The sequence below is a fragment of the Nerophis ophidion genome, linkage group LG02, assembly GCF_033978795.1.
Source record: "Nerophis ophidion isolate RoL-2023_Sa linkage group LG02, RoL_Noph_v1.0, whole genome shotgun sequence".
Classification (NCBI taxonomy): Eukaryota; Metazoa; Chordata; class Actinopteri; order Syngnathiformes; family Syngnathidae; genus Nerophis; species Nerophis ophidion.
In genome coordinates, this window is record NC_084612.1 from 29,265,194 (window position 1) to 29,277,760 (window position 12,567).

Genomic DNA, 12,567 nt, shown 5'->3' on the forward strand with positions numbered 1-12,567 from the left:
GCTGATAGTAATTCAACAAGCACTGTCTCTTTATAACATATTTTCTTAAAATCTTTACATTTTCATAATTTTGGGGCATTTTCCTTTTTACTGAACTAGGCTAAATAAAAAGAAGTATTTGAAATGTTGCTCTAGGAGAAAGATCCTTTGGGTTCATGTCTTTGAGGTTGCATGCACAGAGTACATGTCAGTGTTTTATGAATGCCAATTTTTATATTTAAATATTGTTCTTATGCATATCCTTAGATTTTGATAAGTCATGACATTGTTTTGTCATATGCAAAGTACTTTTAAAAACAAGTGACAATTTAATATGTTTTTTTATTTGAATTCTATTGTTTTGTGTATGGCATTGTTTTTCTCGCGCTAGACAAATAAGTACACCAACATCATATATCATTACCGTTACTATAATCCATTGGCTCCTCTTATGGGACAAATATGTTTAATGTGTTACCCTGACAACGCTATGTAGATTGTTGATTACAACAATATGTGTAATGTACTAATTAATAGAGCTGTCTTCGGCGAAGGATTATCATAGTCAAATCTGATTTGTTAGATTTTGTCTAACCGTCAAATCTATTGCTATGTTTTGTTTTTTTTGAAGAAAACGATAGATAGTTATGATAGTAATCTATACCGACTGGTCACTAAGTGTCAGTATAACATCACATGAAGTAAATCTAGCCATTACAAAGTAATTATTTCAGAATATTATATGAGAAATACAGTTTTTTTATTAAAGTAAACAAAACAAAGATATCTTTTGCAACTTTTTCCACCTCAAAAAAGGCTCAACCACTTTGATCAAAAACAGTAGAGGCTCAATCTGGCAGACAAAATATCAAACTTGACTAAATAGAGGAATTAAATGTTGAACCTGCAGAATGATCAATAACTTTACCAGCAAAACGAGGTACATCTCCTAGGTGAGGGAGCGCATGCCTGTGGAGTTCCACCAGTGTTTACGGCAAGATTTGTTCGGCTAGAGCAGGGGTAGGGAACCTATGGCTCTAGAGCCAGATGTGGCTCTTTTGATGACTGCACCTGGCTCTCAGATAAATCTTAACTGACATTGCTTAACACGGTAAGTAATGAATAAAACCGCTGGTAATCACAGTGTCAAAAATAACATTCAAAATATAAAACATTTTCATGCATTTTAATCCATCCATTCGGTTTCTACCGCACCTGTTCAAGAAGTCGCAATATCGGTGAGAAGTATTTTATTTGTTGTTGGTTAGCTTCAGAATAAATAATGTTATTAAAAATAATAAGAGACTTATTATACTCTAAAAATGTTGGTCTTACTTAAAAATGCACGCATTTAGTTGTAGTCAGTGTTAAAAAAATATATTATATGGCTCTCATGGAAATACTTTTTAAAATATTCAGCTTGTATGGCTCTCTCAGCCAAAAAGGTTCCCGACCCCTGGGCTAGAGGCTCCTGGTGACACAAAGAACTTCCTGATTGACTGCGGCACATCCTGAAATACCCAGACCCTATTTAGACATTATTAGTAAAAGATTTCTGTGTGCAGACAAATTGTTTTTGGAGTGAAAGATTTGGGAGACTAAAATATATGGCCAGCTGTTTTAAACATGTGACGTCACACAAGGAAGCAGCGATTGCTTTCAAGTGATATTCAAAACTGTAAGGAGATAAAAATGTTTTCTTACTGTCTAAAAACGATTTGTCTGCACACAACAATCTTTTTCTAATGATGGACGCAATCCATCCATCCTCCCAGGTACTTAGCAGGTACTTAACTCTGCCTCCCTTCCATGGAGGGCGAATGGTAGGGATGGCGCTACACAGGGACTAGGGGGGCTATAACCCCATCAGAAATCTGTAAAGGCTCATGTAAGACCATCAGAATTTTATTTTATATTTCACAATATTTTTATGTATTCAAGTTAGAAAACATTAAAACGTTCACAAATAGCCATTCTGTTCCATTCTAATCCCTGCTTGCGTGTTTGTCTGGCCTGGGTATGTGAGGGGGATGAGGGAGGTGAGTCTTTTATTCAATCATCAGATAGGTTTGTCTATCTTAGCCAATTACCATGAATTGATTAACGGTGGCAGAGGGGTTAGTGCGTCTGCCTCACAATACGAAGGTCCTGCAGTCCTGGGTTCAAATCCAGGCTCGGGATCTTTCTGTGTGGAGTTTGCATGTTCTCCCCGTGAATGCGTGGGTTCCCTCCGGGTACTCCGGCTTCCTCCCACTTCCAAAGACATGCACCTGGGGATAGGTTGATTGGCAACACTAAAATTGGCCCTAGTGTGTGAATGTGAGTGTGAATGTTGTCTGTCTATCTGTGTTGGCCCTGCGATGAGGTGGCGACTTGTCCAGGGTGTACCCCGCCTTCCGCCCGATTGTAGCTGAGATAGGCGCCAGCGCCCCCCGCGACCCTGAACGGGAATAAGCGGCAGAAAATGGGAATGGGGGGGTGATTAACATGGACCACGACTTAAACAAGTTGAAAAAGTTATTCGGGTGTTATCATTTAGTGGTCAACTGTAGGGAATATATACTGTACTGTGCAATCTACTAATAAACGTTTCAATCAATCAATCAAGCATAGCAGTCCAATGCAGCTAGATTAGCATGTTGCAACAGCGGCGATACTGTGTACACTTGATCACGTCCACGCTGAGCAGATGCGCAGAGGGCTGATATAAGTGAATTGTATTTATATAGCGCTTTTCTCTAGTGACTCAAAGCGCTTTACATTGTGAAACCCAATGTGTAAGTTACATTTTTAAACCAGTGTGGGTGGCATTGGGAGCAGGTGGGTAAAGTGTCTTGCCCAAGGACACAACGGCATTGACTAGGTTGGCAGAAGCGGGGATCGAACCTGGAACCCTCAAGTTGCTGGCACGACCACTCTACCAACCGAGCTAAACCACCCCATACAGCGTTTGTATGGTCTGCTGATTACACTGACAATGTTTCTTTGTCCAAAAATCTTACTCTCACTAGTTGGATCCCCTATTCGTGGATTTATTTTAGGAGCAAATTCAGAATGGAATGGTTAATTGAAAGGGAGCTATTGAAAAAAATTTAAACTGAAGTCATGAAAATCGATAATTTTCTCAGCACCGCCATGTATCACTCAAGACCCTTCTTAGCCCGAGTAGAGAAAAAAAATCCTAGTGTATTAATATCTGAAAAATCTTTGAGTATTTAAAGACAGCCCTACTAATTATTATCATTGTTGCTAAACAATTGTGAGTTGAGTTTCTCTACAATTCCCGCCCTTAATATACATGAGCATAAACAACTGCAGAATGCCTGGTGTATACGTTTTATTTATCTACGGGCATGTAATGTTAGCATTCATTATACCATTGTATTGTCTTTTCACCTCATTATTTTTTGTTGCTTTAGTCACCTGGGCAAAAATTTTGACCGACATGTTCAACAGATTCTGGCTCAGATTTTAATTTAGGTTTGATTGTAAAAAAAACATGAAATGATAATAATAATAAGCTTAGCACAATATGTGCTGTGTTTTATTCATCAGCTTTCAGGATGCAAGGGATTGATTGATTGATTGATACTTTTATTAGTAGTTTGCACAGTACAGTACATGTTCCGTACAATTGACCACTAAATGGTAACACCCGAATAAGTTTTTCAACTTGTTTAAGTCTGAGTCCACGTTAATCAATTCATGGTAGTACAATATTGTATAGTCAATACTCATCCAGGGCTTTGGAGTGGTACAAGAGAGAACTTGTTTACAAGAAGTTAATGAAATGTGTTTGTGTTCTTTAGGTTCTTAAAGTCAGTATATTAACACATCTGCCAATATTGAGGGGACCTCTGCCCTTGAAAGAGCTTAAAAGCACACTGTTCCATAATGGTGAGCTGTGTTGATACTTTAAAAAGCTCTAACCATGGGTCTTTGCTGCAGAAGCTGATAACACCTTTCAATGTGACAGCGAGGTCACAGTCCAGACCCCACACTACACCAGTTAATCATTTATATTTATTGTCAAAACTTCATTCCCACTTAAAAACTGACAGTTCAGGCATTGAAAAAAATATTTGTATTTTGATGACCTTACATAAGTCTTCATATCCCTGATGTCTGTCATGAGAAGTCCCTCTGCTGCCTCATAATCCTCACATACTTGTCTCATAAAATCCTTCATAATTGTCAAATACCGTCACGATTATTGCGTTCCAGTTAGACACCCACTTAAAGCGGCAACTTTTCAACTTTCATAAAATATGTTCATAACTTTTGGGATGATACATCGACTTACAGCTAGGCCTTAAAGGCCTACTGAAATTAGATGTTTTTATTTAAACGGGGATAGCAGGTCCATTCTATGTGTCATACTTGATTATTTCGCAATATTGCCATATTTTTGCTGAAAGGATTTAGTAGAGAACATCGGCGATACATTTCGCAACTTTTGGTCGCTAATAAAAAAGCCCTGCCTTTACCGGAAGTACCATTCGATGACGTCACCGATGTGAGGGCTCCTCAGATCCTCACATTGTTTATATTTAATTAATTTGAGCGAGGATGAAAGATTGTGGATGAGGATATTGATAGTGAAGGAATAGAAAAAAAAAAAGTAAAAAAAAAAAAAGGCGATTGCATTGGGAGCGATTCAGATGTTTTTAGACACATTTACTAGGATAATTCTGGGAAATCCCTTAACTTTCTATTGTGTTGCTAGTGTTTTAGTGAGTTAAATAGTACCTGATAGTCGGAGGGGTGTGGCCACGGGTGTGTTGACGCCAGTCTCTGAGGGAAGTCACGGCAGCTGAATGGACGGCGCAAGCTCCGCTGATCTCCGGTAAGAGGCGACTTTTTAACCACAATTTTCTCACCGAAACCTGCCGGTTGACAAGTGGTCAGGAACCATGTTCGCTTGACCGCTCTGATCCATAGTAAAGCTTCACCTCCGGGAATTTTAAACAAGGAAACACTGTGTGTTTGTGTGGCTAAAGGCTAAATCTTCCCACCTCCATCTTTCTTCTTTGACTTCTCCATTATTAATTGAACAAATTACAAAAGATTCAGCAACACAGATATCCAAAATACCGTGTAATTGCGCAATGAAAAGAGACGACTTTTAGCCGCAAGTGGTGCTGGCTAATATGTCCCCTCCAACCAATAACGTCACAAACACGCGTCATCATCGTGTAATCATTCCGCGACGTTTTCAACAGGAAACTCCGCGGGAAATTTAAAATTGTAATTTAGTAAACTAAACCGGCCGTATTGGCATGTGTTGCAATGTTAATATTTCATCATTGATATAGAAACTATCAGACTGCGTGGTGGTTAGTAGTGGGTTTCAGTAGGCCTTTAGGGCTGACCTGGGAAAATTAAAGCCTGGGGGCCACATGCGGCCCGTAAAGCTTTTCAACCTGGCCGCTGGACATTCCCAAATTATTTTTTTAGATGTTTAAGATGTATGGCGACTTGTCCAGGGTGTACCCCGCCTTCCGCTCGATTGTGTCTGAGATAGGCACCAGCGACCCCATAGGGAATAAGCGGTAGAAAATGGATAGATGGATGGGTTTAAGATGTAAAGTGTAGCTGCCATTATGATGTGCAGTGATGTTTTGTAATGAGCGTAAGTCTTCAACTATACTAAGTATTTCAATGGATGGAATCTGCATGATATTGAAGTGAAGCAACTTCTGGCCTCTGTAACTGAGGAGATGATAAAGTTAAAAACTTGGTTTAATACAAAAAAATTGTCTCTGAATTTAAAGAAGACCAAAATAATGATCTTTAGCAATTGCAAAAGTAATATACCAATCAGGATTGTTATTGATGATACACCAATAGAATATTTTCAACAAAATTCTTTCTTAGGAGTGGAAATAGATAAAAATAGCTCATGGAAGCCTCATATAAGTTACCTGAGGACAAAAGTTGCTAAATGTGTTGGAATGATGAGGAGATCATGTCATTTATTGAACACCGATGCTCTGCTGTTATTGTATCATTTATTTATTATGTCATATTTAAACTATTGTATTGAAGTCTGGGGAAATTGTTATAAATCGCATCAATCAGCCTTTAGTCACTCTGCAGAAAAAGGCTATCAGGATTGTTTCCAATGTTACCTACAGACATCATTCAAATCCACTATTTATGGACGTAAAGCAACTTAAACTGAACGATGCGATCAATTTTAAAACTGCTCAAATTATGTTTAGGGCATCCCAAAACTCTCTACCATCCAATATCTAGAACCTATTCCAGGATAGAGATGATCACCATAGTTACAGTTTAAGAGAAAACAACAAATTATGTTTGCCTAAATTTAGAACCACTTTAAAATCAATGTGCATTTCAGTGCGTGGAGTCAGTCTGTGGAACAACTTAGGGGACAAGGTAAAAATGTGTTCTAACATGATTCAATTTAAAACACTGTTTAAAAAAGAAGTACTGAAGAAGTACGAGGAGGAAAGAGAGTGATGCCCTCAGCACAGAGCGAAGGGAGAGAGGTGTATGGTCAGAGAGTGTTTGGGCCTGTGTGTGTGTGTGTGTGTCCGTGTGTGTGTTTTGTCTCGTATTGTCTTATCTCATAGTAACAGTGGTACTATAGTATTGTTAGTGTACAAGAGTTGTTCTTGTTTTTGTTTATATAGTATTGTTCTTGTATTATATTGTTTATGTGAAATGTGGAATGAGTGAGAGGGGTTGGGATATTATAAGCATCTGCTTCATCCAACCCCTTTTCAAGCCTTGCATGATTATCTTTGTCAAAGTGTAAAAAAGAAAAAAAAACGTGTTTTGTTATATTGTGCAGGTTTGAAATAAATATTTCAATAAAAAAAAAATCATATACTGTACTAGTTACTATGTCCATCTAATTAGTTACTATTTTCATCTAATAAGTTACAGGGGTTACCTAATTAGTTACTATGGTCATCTAATTAGTCAATATTTCCATCTAATTAGTTACTATGGTCATCTAATTAGTTACTGTGGTAATTTATGTCACAGCAACTCAGACGAGGCACCAAGCAGTGTGCGTGGGGAGCGTTTCCAAAGAGTGTCTGTCTTTGTCATAATGTTTTTAGCCTTCAATCAGACATTATTGTGAGGTTTTGTATTAGTAGTCCTAAAAATCAGATGTACCGGCCCCGAGACACATTTTTTTCTCAAAATTTGGCCCTCCGAATAAAATAATTGCCCAGGCCTGCCTTAGGGAGTCTGTATCACTCTCACTGGCATTAGGCAACTTTGAGGGGCCACACAAAAAAAACACAAATGTGCTAGGCATACGTCACTCCCCCTTTAACCATGCGGTGCAAAGACGGAAGTCGATACGGAGGCCTACGTGCCTCCAGAAAGGACAGTCAAGGATTAACATTGTCCTGGCTTTCACTGGCTGGTGTGAGTTCAAAGACGAGTAGGGATCCCAGACTGATGCTGCCTTGGCTCTATTCCTGCTTTACTCATAAGCACCTTCCGATGCTCAAATCGAAAGGACAATGCTAATCAGGTCTTGTCGCAAAACACTACAGCTTTGGTCCAATGGCGCCGCCAAAATTAACCAAAACTGAAAGTTTTTAGGTGACGCTTGAAATAAAGAAGTCAATGTTTTTAACGTCTGCCTCACAATACGAAGGTCCTAAGTAGTCACGGTTCAATCCTGGGCCCGGGATCTTTCTGTGTGGAGTTTGCATGTCCTTCCCGTGAATGCGTGGGCTCCCTCCGGGTACTCTGGCTTCTTCCCACTTCCAAATACATGCACCTGGGGATAAGTTGATTGGCAACACTAAATTGGCCCTAGTGTGTGAATGTGAGTGTGAATGTTGTCTGTCTATCTGTGTTGGCCCTGCGATGAGGTGGCGACTTGTCCAGGGTGTACCACGCCTTCCGCCCGATTGTAGCTGAGATAGGCACCAGCGACCCCGAAGGGAATAAGCGGTAGGAAATGGATGGATGGATGGATGAAACAATTTGGTGTACTTTGTTTACACATGACTATTAAAAAGGTACATGTTGAGCTGAACAGAACTTCATTGCTGGTTTGTTATTCACCGAAACAGCATCACCTACCAAATAACTTAAAAGATGAATAGAAATGTGTAGTCTTTGTTGCAGAAACTTGTGTTGGAAACTGGATTGCTGCGTATTTGTTTCTGTGCTTGCTTCCTCCTTTTTTTTTATGTTTGTGGGACCTTTCCGTCTTCAAATTAGTCCTGCCCAGGCTGCCTCTATTTACTGTGTATTAGCTAATACTGCCTTATCCTGATTAGACACCTTGTCTCCTCTGCAGTTGAGTAAAGAAACGCCTCAAAGCATTACATGAGAAAACACATGGGATATTAATTTTATTGAATTCCTTGTAGTTGTTTCACCATTTAACCACATTGGACTGTGTTTGCAAGTGTAAATATGCTATGTCTGTTTTGCACAAGTATGACACCTATTCAGAAATCAGCCATGTTTAAGAATTTGCAGCAAGAAATTTAAGATGATAGCCACCACTCTGGCAGCTATTATTGATGCTAATCCCTTAATCCTGGAAAGACTCCTCTGCTCACCTCACTTAGCTCTCTCATCTGCATCTATTGTCTCGTTACTGTGACAGCGCACGATTCTCAGAGGGTCTCTGATTGAACACTAAAATTACAAGAATGGATTGAGAAAGTCAAGCAAAGCAACATATACTGGAAATGATCAAATCAAGTGGAATCTTAATTTAATAACTAAAAATACCTTTGTACAGTAGAATGGGTTACATTCTGAGACCATATGTGAATAGTGAATGAACACAGGTTGCTAAGACGGCCATAGAAATGTATCTTTTTGGCACAGAAAAACTATCAAATCTGGTATCATACTGCTGTGTCTAAGCGCCAACTTACACAAAGCCAGCTTGCTATAAACGCCCCCTAGAGTTTCTTGAAGTGTCAAATGAATGTCTATGGAACTCCTGTCAGAAGAGAGTGCATCTTGCAGGGCATGGAAGCAGGCCTCCAACGTATTTCAACGTTTGCCATAAAAGTTAAAATCATTAAATAGGTTTTGAGCTTATTTGGGTCCGGGTTTTGGGGGCAGTAGTCTCAGTAGAGAAGCCCAGACTTCGCAGTCTTTGGCTATCTCTTCCAGTTCAAACAAAGACACACAGAGGGGTTTCCAGGTGAGCTGCAAGATATTCTCACTCCAGCGTGTCTTTTGGTCTACCCCTGGGCCTCCGTTCGGCTGGGCATACACAGAAATACTTACCAGGAAGCCATCCAGTGCATGCTGACTAGATGCCCGAGCCACCTCAACTGGCTTTTTTTGATGTGAAGGAGCAGCAGCTCTACTCTTAGTTACTCCCAGATGACAAAACTGCTCACTCGGTTTGTTATTCCAGCCTCCTTGCGGAAGAAACTCCTTTTCGCAGCTTGATCTTACTCTTTGGGTCACTACCCAATGCTTGTGGCCATAGGTAAGGACAAAAACATAGAAAATCGAGAACTTTGCCATCAGGCTCAGCTCTCTATTCACCACTAAAGTCAGGAACAGTGACTGTATTACTGTGCTGACTTGCTTGTCTATTTCACGTTCCTGCCTTCCCTCCCTTGTTATACCAAGATATTGGTACTGTCCAACTGTGTGAAGATCACGCTCCCAAAACAAAGCGTTCAATCCACCCTTTACTAAACCTTCCAAGGAAACGCTAGCGGTCATAGCTTGATGAGGCCATCAGGACCTCATCATCTGCAAACGGCAGAGATAAAATCTCAAACGGCTCCAAAACTGGACAACTTCAACACCTTGGCAGTGCCTTGAAATTGTGTAAATGAAAATCCGAAACAGTTGTTGGGCCGATAACACATTTTGCCCAACAAGATACAGTTGAACCTTGATTTACAATTTCCTCTATTTGTGAACGTTTTGATTTACTAAACTTTTGATCGAGCTGCATATGCTGTGTGCGAACCATGTCTCTGTTTGTAAAAACGCCTGGCAGGGCTTCACATTGTAAAGGAGGCGGAACCGTTCACTCGCTTCTGCAGAAGAGACTTCTTAGTCACGTTTCAGCGCTTCAGCGTGTGTTTTCTAACCCTATTAACAAGTTTTTCCATTTTGCTAACTCAATATGTGTTCCAAAAAGCTAACAGACCAGAGTTGCAAAAAGGAGAGAATCTCTTTGGACTTTACAAAAAAAAAGAAGAAAAAAGGCTACAGTAAGGAATTGACAATGCAGGCTCAGTACCACAGAAATATTTAATTGTGAAGAGACTGCAATTTACTGGACAACAATGCCAGAGGAGACTTATTGCACAGGTAGGCAACATTTCCTCTTATTTACTTTCTTGCGGCACAAGGCGATACACACAGACAAAAGGGAGCAAGCTAGCGAGACCATGCCCCGTCCCCTTTAGTGTGTGCCTGTCTGTACGTCCTTACCAGCTGCTTTTTATCCCAAGCTCCTTGTTGATGATTTTTATGTGGTTGGATTTTAACTTTTTTAAATGTTTATTAAGGATGATATGATCGTTTTAGAGAGGCTTCTGGGTGCGCGCGCATGTTGCCAGGGCAGTGCACACAGCACAGTTCAGTTGTTATTAAAAGGAAAGTCGATCCACCCAACTTTTGTTTATTTGAGCTTACACTAATTATTTTTTACCTGCACGCTGCCACTTATCGCCGTCATGCGACCCGAGCGTTATAGAATCCCGAGCAAGGACACACCAACATGACATGACAAATGTCTGTCAAATATTTGCAGCACCTTTAGAGATTCCAGTTTTTCAACAGTGTTAAATGGCAGCATGTCTTTGGCGATGTATTTAACGACTTTTTCTGTGAGTACAGACTATTTTGCGCTGTTTCCTTTTTGCGTTGTTTCCTTTGCACTGACCTTGTTCACCGAACGCTTCAGAGTTGTGGACTGTCGGGTTGTTTTGTTTCAAGTGGGCGTGTAGGTTTGTCGTATTTGAACACATTCGGTCAACTAGCTCCTCAGTGTTTATATGCTCATCTTGTTCCAAATGTTTAAACTGAAATATTCCCACACTGGTGCGGTGTAATTTGGTTTGGTTTTGTGATTATTTTGTCCATGTTTGCTACTAAATGTGTTGCACTCTCCACACAAAGAGTCAAAGACACTTAATGAAGAACAAGATAATTATCCCCCTTCTTTTCATTATTCCGTTATTGCATTTCATTTCGCTTACAGCTGTTGAAACAGACAAAAAGCATATATGCTCAAGAGAGCAGTGGTTCTCAACCTTTTTTCAGTGAACATTTTTTTAATTCAAGTACTCCCTATTCATAGCAAAGCATTTTTGGTTGAAAAAAAGACATAAAGAAGTAAAATACAGCACTCTGTCATCAGTGTATAATTCATTAAATTGTATAACAGTGCAAAATATTGCTAATTTTTAGTGGTCTTTCTTGAACTATTTGAAAAGATATATGTAAAAATAACCAAAAACTTGTTGAAAAATAAACAAGTGATTCAATTATAAATAAAGATTTCTACACATAGAAGTAATCATCAACTTAAAGTGCCCTCTTTGGGAGTTGTAACAAAGATCCATCTGCATTCATGAACTTAATTCTAAACATTTCTTCACAAAAAGAGAAAAATTTAACATCAATATTTATGGGACATGTCCACACTGAATATTGCATTGTTGCATTTCTTTTTACAGTTTACATTCATATTTTGTCGAAGTATTATTCAATAAATATATGTATAAAGGATTTTTTGAATTGTTGCTATTTTTAAGAATATTTAAAAAAAATCTCACATACCCCTTGGCATACCTTCAAGTACCCCCAAGAGTACGCGTACCCCCATTTGAGAACCACTGCTCTAGAAGCATGCACATAACGATTTATCCACACTGAAAAACTTACCGACTTAGTTTTCATGATTCGTCGGTTTAAATGTTATATCGAATATTGTCTCTATGCCTGAACAGAACCGATGGCAAAGTGCATCCTAGGCGGAGGCCAATGCACGTGGTTAACAGGCTCGACTTACTGCTGGCAATGGTAACCATGCTCCCTACTCAGTTTGTACAAGGACTTACAGCATGGATTATACCACAGATCCTGTACTGTCAAATGATCCACCAATCCACCGTTAAATGCATTTTATAAGTCCACAGTATATATACAATATAATGCATTAGCATTGGGGCGGTATAGCTCGGTTGGTTGAGCGGCCGTGCCAGCAACTTGAGCGTTGCAGGTTCGATCCCCGCTTCTGCCATCCTAGTCACTGCCGTTGTGTCCGTGGGCAATTACCCACCTGCTCCCATTGCCACCCACACTGGTTTAAAAATGTAACTTAGATATTGGGTTTCACTATGTAAAGCGCTTTGAGTTACTTTGAGAAAAGCGCTATACAAACATAATTCACTTCACTTCACAAACTCCTATGCACCCTCCAGTTACCTTTTAGGTTTAGAACTGGTCTAGTAATTTGGGAGGGAGGCTGTAGCCTATTCCAGCTGCTCTCAGGCAGAATGCAAGGTACACCCTGGACAAGTCGCCACCTCATCTCAGGGCCAACACAGATAGACAGACAAGCATTCACACTCAAATTCACATACTAGG

At 39.7% G+C, this 12,567-nt stretch overlaps 1 protein-coding gene across 3 annotated transcripts in view; it reads left to right on the forward strand.

Annotated features, from left to right (window-relative positions):
• The window catches only part of LOC133538922 (chromodomain Y-like protein 2), an 87,387-nt gene that overhangs the window by 28,044 nt on the left and 46,776 nt on the right, over window positions 1-12,567 (forward strand). The window lies entirely within an intron of this gene.